Below are 9018 nucleotides of genomic sequence, written 5' to 3' on the forward strand. Positions count from 1 at the left end.
TTCCCAGACACTGCTGGGAACTACAAAGCAGGGATAGTCCTTCTGAGTCTTGTTCAGACTCCATTTCAGACATCAGGAGAGCCCTTTATCTCAGCTCTCTATCTAGGAAAATATTTACCCATTATAATGATCTAATCCCAGGAAGGGGCCAGGGCCATATTTTTCTCGTTTGTCTGCCTGTCTCATCGTAGGGTGAGGCTTGACACACCTTGACGCAGGGTGTGTACCAATCTGAGATCCTCATGTGGAGCTTGTGTCGGCATTGAACACCAGCGATGGCAACGAGTGCAGTGCTCTGGGCRGCCGTGAAAATGGCCCGGGGCTTTCTTAGTGCTTCTGCTTGTGAAGTTTGGCTTATCCCTAGGCACTCTGGTACCACATGTACCTCATCTAAGCATCTCCAGAGCAGAGCCAACACGCCTGAAGCAAGACTGAGTAGCTTCTTATTTGTACCTGAAGGTAAAGCATGGATGAAGAGGATGAGTAGCTTTAACTGGAAAGCACTGGAACCAGTCTAAGTGGGCTAAAGCGAGAGCAAAAAGGGGCCAGATGAAGTCTTGAACACTCAAAATGTTGAGYTGGCTGGTTCTGCTGTGTTCCCACAAGCAAAGACTTAAATGGATTTCTGATCATAATAAGATAAGAATGGGAATGGTTGGTTCTGAAGTTKCTTGTTGCTTTAAACACTCCTCCTCTCTGATGCTATATACAAATACTTCAGGGATATAGGTCATTATCGCTGGTCAGCTGCCCAAAGGGAGAAAACAGAGGATGGTAAACAGCTGACATATGGGTGGAGCCAGCTTTTGATTTAAYAGTGGAGAAAAGTGACATTTTTCAGCCTATGCTGGGTAAGATGTTGAACTTGTTGAAATGGGTACCCAGAGTGGCCAGAAATTCTGCACACTTGAATTATGAGGCTGAAATGTAGGCAGGATAATGGGAATACCAACTGATTTTTTTTTTCGGTTTTTTTTTCGTTTTTTTTTTTTTTTTTTTTTTTTTTTTTGGCAGTGGATGTGGGCCTGAAAAATACAGGTGATTTCAGACTGTCATCTTTCCTGAATTTTGGGGGCCTCTCTACAAGTCCTGCATAAAACAGAAATTTGTAAGTGTGTTGTTTCCTATTTACAAGGTCAGTCTGGAGTGCTAGCCCTTGCTTGGTCCATTACTGAGCTACTGCAGCTGCAGTGGTTGTGGTGCAACCGCATGTCTATAGTATCAAATGGGTAGCTGAAGTGCATGCATCCTAGGAGACGAGAAAGAATATATTTAGGACAGTCCTACTTATAGATACTTACTAAGGCATCAGTGAGATCCTAAGGTTTCTCCAGTGCTACCATCTCAGTAATACCTGTGCATGTTTCTGTGCTTCCTAAAAAGTTATTTATACTGAAGGGGAGGAAAAAGATGGTGCCACTAGTGCACATTGACTCTCAAATTGTCTGTTAGATTAGAGATGAGCAATTTGGAAGAGATCTATTAACAATCTGGTTTAGCTCTCTGCAGACATTCCTCTCTAGCCGCAAGCAGCTCGTGAACAGTTCAACTGCAGCTCCAGTGCCAGGGATCTGTCACCTCACTGGCAGCAGGGCTATACTGGCTCCTTGGCGATCCAAATTCTCAATTGTGTGAGGAAATGAAGAAGTGGGGAGTGCTGAGCCCAGAACTGCTGGCRTGTGCTGGGTCTCTGCAGCGTCTCGTGGAGGAATGGTGCAGCTCGTGAGCAGAGATGCTGTCACCAGTCCCCACTGACCGTTCTCAGACCACTCCTGACTCTATCTCATATCTCAGTGAGATATGATGTAGGACCTCTGTGGCAACAAGCTAGGTAAAGATTTTGGTATGTAGATAGTCTGGTCAAGAAASTTAATCACCTGGGCTGTATTGTGCCTGTAAAAATTTTTCATGCAGTCTATATTTGTATGTTATAAGGTAAATGGAGCTCTTATAGTAACTGATACAGGTAGTGATTCATTGCTTTATTATCCAAGTGTGTTCTCCCAGAGACTGGGAAGTGCTATCATCTTTTTATAGTTGGTGCACTGAGGCACAGAGTTCCTGAGTCACTGGGGAAGGAACACTTGGAATAAATGTTTCTCATTAGAAAATGTTTATTTCTGAGAAATGATTCTTTCATGTTGTGTGTGTGGGAATGTCTCCATTTCAGCAAGACACTCTAGGAAACATTTTCTTAGAATCAGCATGGAATTTCTGGCCAAAATGATCTTCCTCTGTGACATGGTCAATACTGGGGTGGCTGGGAGACAGGTCAGTTCTTGCAGCTGAATCTGGCAGGATGGGGAATGAAAGAAAGCAGACCTGTGCCCTGATCCATGTTTGATTCTGGCATGGTGATTTGTTTTTTGTTGCGGGCTTTTTTTCCTCTATTACAAGGGGAAAAAGCTCTCTAAAACCATTGACAACTCCTGTTTTGGTCACACTAGAGAAGAGAAAAATTTCTAAACTCTTGAAGATATTGGCAAATGGAGGAAACTGTTTCCAGCTCAGCTCAATCAGCAACTTTTCCAAGGTCCCACATCTGCTCTGTTGCAGAGTAGCAGATTTAACCCTGGCTCCCTACAAAGGAAATGATAGTGCACGTGCTGCCTGCTCATGTAGTTGAGTTATGGGCAAAACTGAAAGTCAAGAACCAGAGACCCAGTAGAAATGTCCTTTCTCTTTGGCTGTACCTCTGTAYTATCCTCTGTGTACGGGCTAGTCTGTCACACCGGCTACTCCCCTCAACTTTAACCCTTTATGCTATGCTAAACTCTTTGCTTCCTTGGGGCTCTAAACTGGTTAGGACCTTTGCAGGAGATGGCTAAGGATTTTAAAGCATTCCATGGAAGAAGCCTCCTGAGTCAGTAAATCCAAATCTTTGCTATTGCACAAGACAGTATTTTGTAATGTGGGATTTTGGCCTTCCTACTCATCCTGAAAAGTCCACCTCAAATTTTTCTTATTTGGTGCRTAGCCAAATTGCACAGCTTTTGATTTCTTAAATTCTTCCCATTGATCTTTTAATATTCCCTCAAGTCTGCCCACAGCTTGTGGAAAAGGAGCTGTCCAGAGGTCAAGCAGAGAATTCCARTTTTGTTCATGTGAAAGCTATCAAGAGGAAGATTGTAATAGCTCTGAGCATGTAGGCCATAAGGTCAGTGGCTTATGCTGCAGCATTATCAAACAACTCCTTTCTGATCTGCTGCCTATTATAGCTTTTTCTTATTAAAAAAAAAAAAAAGATTTATTCTTCCTATTTTAATTTTGGTTTCAACTTTTCCCATTCTTGTGAATTACTTCTCTCTTTTCCCACCAAGAAGAATYTAATTTTCTTTTCTCCTCCCTTCCTAACATTTCTTATCCCTTTATATATGTCTGTACTATGCCCATCTCCCTTGGTTGCAAGAGTTAATATGTCAAATTCACAGTTGGCATCTTTACAGGGCTGTACACAGGTTTTTGTCCTGTAACTTTATTTACTTCAGAAAAAGAGCMCACAAGACTGATGTGTGAGGCAACATATTCAGAATATAGGTCTTGTAAATGTGTTAATGAATATATGGGCTATAGGTCCCTGTGGAAATAAGAGGCATTCTTTTAATAAACAATGGAGTTTATCCAGTTTTTYCCCTACTTAAATTATTTCCAGCACATTGACTAAAATGCTACCAGATTCAATAATATTTGTCTGTTTCTTGGCTTCTTACATACTTAGCTTTCTTTCTTGACAACAAATCCAAGATTTTTTGGAGCCRAAGTAGGGATGATGATGTGTTTTTGTTGTTGTTGTTCTTCTAACCAGCTGTCTCTGCTCATCTTGCTGTCACTAGGAGAAGACATCTGCTTAGAGCATTCAATATTTTTGCTTTGATATTCAACGGGGAGGTCAGACCTATATAAAAATGTCCCTCAAAATATTTACTACTACAAATGTTTCTTTTAAGATTTGAGTGCTTCTTTGTATATTCATGTGAATTCTTTAGTGTGTTTCATCAATTCTCTTTCAAAAAAATAGCCCTCGTTATTTCTTTCCTAAAATTTGGATGTATGAGGCATTCCTCTTTAGCAAGATATCCTGTAAGACACCAGACGGTGTAATACACAAAGCCTAGTGACTTCTGCTTTAATTACACYGCATTACCCTGGTGAGATACTATAAACTGCTTTTTTTTCCCGGTAAATTGAAGCCCAGAGAGTATGTGAAGATTCTTAATGAAATTGTCAACTTTTTTTGCTAATTTTATTTCCTAATCTTATCAAATTTGATTAGAAAAATGGCCATGCAGTGGGGACTAGCTCTAGTTTTAGCTTGCCTGAGGTCATGGAGCACCAGGCATTTCTTTCTTTCAGGCATTAACAACAGTCCTTCCTCATTAATCAAAGAACCAATCTAGCAAAATACTTCAATCCTTAAATCTACCCCTGTTCAACAGAACACTTAAACCTAAGCTAAAATCTCACTAGACTGAAATCGGATTTAATTATGTCCTTAAAATTAAGTATGCTATACTGCCACACTGCTCAACTGCACTTTTCAGCACTGGGATTTAACAATTTTTCCAATGCTTTACTATTCTTTCAAAGTACAAAACAAGTGTAACTAAAACAAACAAATCTGGTGAACCATGTGGAGCTCAAACGCGTACAAAGATGCRGAGGGGTTTGGTGGCACTCTCTCTGACACGCTCAAGGAAAGTAACGGGTGGTGGTAATGGTGGAAATTGTATTTCTACGCAGCGAGGATACCCTTAGGGTCTGGCCCAGACTCGATCACTATGAGTGATCTATAATTTACTAATGCCTGCCAAGTACATGCCTCGCATTCCTGTCTAGACGCAGGCGTACCTGCAAAATGGAGAATGACAAAGCTTGGCCTGCTGCTATTCCTAGATTCCTTCTGCCAGTCAGCAAGTACGTGTGTATCTCTAAATCAGGAATACGYATCCTGTTCTGAAATGAATTAAGGCTTGCAGGTTGAGTCTTTTCTCTCCTGTCTGCCCAGGATCCAACCCAGTGTTTCCTCATTCCTTCCCCAATGCCACAGGAACGCTGTTGCTGAGGACTTGGGTTTTGTATAGGCTTCCAAGAATATCCTTCAATGACCAAAGGGTCAAATATGCTGCCATAGCGTGTCTTGATAGAAAGAGGCATCCTCACAGCAAACTAGGTGAAAAGTTCTGCGGTTTGGGACAGAGGAGCCTCCACGTGATCTAATGATAATTAGATCTGATCCTTGTCTGGAAATTAGGTGGCAATTCTCCCAAGAACACGTTTAGTGTGTTTTCCAGCCTTTCTGGCTTTTACCCATGGAAGGATTAGTTCACTGAGTGAGCAACTTCCCTGTTGTTCTGGAATTATTGCTCGTGAGGGAATATGTCAGATGCCCACAACTTAATCTGATTGCAAGTTGAAATGCAACGAAAAAGATCGAGGTTAGAGATAAGGAAAGCTTTTCTAATCATGAAGCACTCAAATGGATCACCTAGATATCCTTAGAGTAAGGTAGGCAAACCTCAGATATGGTTCAGACAAAGCTGACCCTGTCTTAAGACCAGAGGGATGAACTAAGATGGCTTGCACAGGGCTCTCCCAAGCCTATTTTCTGTGATTTTGCATCTGAAACCTCACCAAAAAGGATGGGCCAAAACTCTGAAAAGCAAACTTTCACTTGCTGCATTCTGGAAACTTTGCATGGAATCCCTCTGCATGTAGCCTGATCTGTGGTTTCTCTTTCTTGCAGAGGATAACACGCTGGAGCAGAGAACGCATGCACGCTTCAGATTTATAAGGACTCCTGGAGACTGAGGGAGGTGAACTGACTGGTTTGAAATCATACAACACAGTAAAAGTAGGAACAGAGGCCAGGTTTCCAGGCTTCTAGTTATGCACTTTAACCACTAAAAAACTTCATTTCCTTGAATTAATATTGGCCCAAGCTGACTTTTGCATTACTGCCTCCTGAGTGGCCTGTGCARTGGAAGACATTTGCAGTCTTTTGCACATTACCAGTATTTTTTTTCCCCCCAGGCAAAAAGCAGATTTTTGCAGCCACACCTTACATTTTCTAATTCATTTCCAAATGTATGAGTTTGGTCATAATAGGAAACTGAAAAAAAAAAGAAAATTCATTCTGTACTTGACAAGGAAGTGACAGCATGTTACTAAGGTATGGGACTGGGAATCAAGCTTCTTGTTGCTGTACAGTGAAAGTTCAGTCATAGTTTATCTACTTGCAGAATGGAGGTAGTAGTTATTATTTCATGCTCTGGAGGCCTAAGGCTTAAAACTTTTGCAATCATTGAAGGCGGCAACTATGGATATGCAAAGTATTCCCTCTTCTGTTAACAGTACTGGAAAATTGCTTGATGGATAAAGAAGCAATAATTATTGGATATGGAACAAGGGAAAAACAGTGCTTTGTCTCAAATGCTAAATGGAGAGCACTTGTCTCTAATCTTGGGCCAAACAGTCTCAGTTTTCAGACGCTTTCCTTGGGTACCCACTGATATCACACAAGCTCCACTGCAAGTTTGAATAAAACATCAAACAGAGAACAAAACACACATCAGTCCCTTTGTATATCTACTTCGCTGAAGCACTACGAATTATGACTCTGATAAGAGCCATGCCACTGAGATTGACAAATGCTATTGCCAGAAAGCCCCTCATGATGACCACTGGACCTCTGCTGCAGGAAATACTATCGTGGGTTTCCTTCAGAGTCCTGTTGAGAAGGTGCCTGACACTGCAGTCTAATGGTCAAAGCACTCAGCTGGAAGGAGAGACTTGAATTTGAGCTTGTGTTCAGGGTGTTGCCTGTTCTGTTTYGCTTTCTTGCAGCAGGAGCAATAGATATGAGAGAGGTCTGCAGGTGAGAGTGCTGCCTGGGCAGGTGGGCTCTTCAGACCAGAGCGGGGGATTGAACCCGTGTCTACACGGCCTTATGCTGCCTGACTAGCGATGGTGCTACCTAGTGATAGTGCTGTCTCATCCACTGGCGCTTTAAAATACAGTCGTGCCTGTCTTTCACAACAGCCCGACATTGCGGAGTTACCGGCACTCCAGGGTACACCTACGAGATGGGGCCTGCGTGACTCATGCTATTCTGCTTTGTTTTTGGATCTCACCAGGGTTTAAACACAGGGTAGGCGGCTAGGACTAGGCTAGGGTATTTCTAGTCATTCTAGTCATAATGCTTAGAAAACTTGTGTGACTGTGACTGACAGGCTGATACAAATTTAGCTGGAGCACTTCTAAGATAGTATCTGGCCTCAGCTGTCCTTTCTGTCCCTTCACAGGAATTCAGCAGCCCTATAAAGGGGGGAAGCAGAATGGACCCAATGCAGAAAACTGAAGAAACCACAGGAGTGGCACCCAGAACTGAATGCGGGGTGTGTTTTGCTTCCTCTGCTGTGAGGATGGCAGAGGAAGGGTTGCCCGTCGGGATGAGGTGGTATTTTCTGTGGTCTCCTCTCATCTCTCAGGTCAATCTGAGCAAGAGCTTGCTCGTTTTAGACACTTCCATAGCCAGGAGAAGGAAGAGGCGGTGCTGCATCACATCGCTCTATTTCAGCTCCTGAATTCTTTCAGGCACTTAATGTCCTTTTTTGGGTCCTTACGTGCAAACACTCCCTCCTTGGGCTGTCAGCGTGGATATTAAAGCTGGTAACGGTTAAGACTGTAAACACATCTTCTGAARGTGCACAGCAAAGTCCTTTATTGTCAAAATGAAATACATTTAAAGTACTTAAAAACTCATCCAGAAATCTCTTTCCAAGTAAGTAAGTCTTGGCAAGTCTCCCCTCCACAGCCTGAATGCAATGTAACCCTTCTGTCTTCGCCTTCTCCTCAGTGCAAATGCAGCCACTCGACAGAAGACTGCAAATTTCTAACATAGCTATTTAAAGGGTAACATTCCACTATAAAAATAATCACACTCAAATCCAAATTATTTTAATTGAAGCCATTAGAAATAGCCACAAAACAATCAAACTGAAAGAGATTAGAAAATAGGTTTCCCTTTCCCCTCTCCTTAGTATGCTTGACAGGTTTTGGTTTGATTCTCTGAGCAGGCAGCTCCTCTGTAACTCTAAAGCCTCGTTCAGCTCCCCCCACATCTTTTTGCATGTCCTGGTTGAGGAAGAAAAGAGGAAACTGTGCTTGAAAAAGTATCCCAAAGCAGCAGGGAGCCCTGGGCAACCTTAGGCCCTCAAACATCTTCGGCTAATCGCCCTTCAGCTTCCCCGAGAAGGCTGACTACCGCACGCGGCGGGGCCCGGGCGCGTGTCGGGGTCCGCCGGGGGGTGCGGGCCCGGGCGCCGCGGCAGCCGCGCCGAGGTGCCCCGCCGAGGGCCGCCCCCGGGGGCAGCCCCGCGGCGCCCGCCCGCTCCCCGGCCCTTACATGGACAAATCTGCCTGCAGGGAAAGGCAGGAATTTGGGGCCTTGACGTCAGCCCCGGGCAGAGCGCAGCAGCCCGGCGGGGCGGGAGACGGCGGCGGCCGCTTTCGCTTTTTGTTTCGCGGGCGTCCCTCGGAGCCGGGGGCTCCCGGCGCACCCCCTCGGCCGGCGGGAGGTAAGGGCGGCGGGGACGGGGGGGGGCGGAAGGGGCCGCCGGGAGGGGTGCAAAAGGGAGGGAGCGCGGAAGGCGCTGGAGGAGGGATGCAGAGGGAAGAGTGCGGAAGAGGCTGGAGGAAGAGATGCAAAAGGAGGATGCAGAGGGAAAAGTGCGGAAGGGGCTGGAGGAGGGATGCAAAGGGGGCAGAGAGTGCGGAAGGGGCTGGAGGAAGAGATGCAAAGGGGGCAGGGGGGAAAGTGCGGAAGGGGCTGGGAGCGGCACGCAAGGGGGTCAGAGTGCGGAAGGGGCTGGAGGAGGGATGCAGGGGGGAGAACGCGGAAGGGGCTGGAGGAGCGATGCACAAGGGAGAGAGCGGAAGGGGCTGGAGGAGGCATGCGAGGGGGGCAGAGGGAAAAGCGCGGAAGGGGCTGGCGGCGCGGCCGCGGGGCTGGCGGGAAGC

The 9018-nt window shown here is 45.1% G+C and overlaps 1 protein-coding gene across 1 annotated transcript in view; it reads left to right on the forward strand.

Annotated features, from left to right (window-relative positions):
- The first annotated feature begins 8525 nt into the window (after positions 1–8525).
- The window catches only part of LPP (LIM domain containing preferred translocation partner in lipoma), a 364090-nt gene continuing 363597 nt past the window's right edge, over positions 8526–9018 (forward strand). The window contains exon 1 of the mRNA XM_085325128.1: positions 8526–8576. The gene's annotated coding sequence lies outside the window, so the exon portion shown is untranslated. The remainder of the gene's footprint in view (positions 8577–9018) is intronic.

This window comes from Rhea americana, unplaced genomic scaffold (assembly GCF_003343005.1).
Source record: "Rhea americana isolate MKP2758 unplaced genomic scaffold, rheAme1 scaffold_96, whole genome shotgun sequence".
Classification (NCBI taxonomy): Eukaryota; Metazoa; Chordata; class Aves; order Rheiformes; family Rheidae; genus Rhea; species Rhea americana.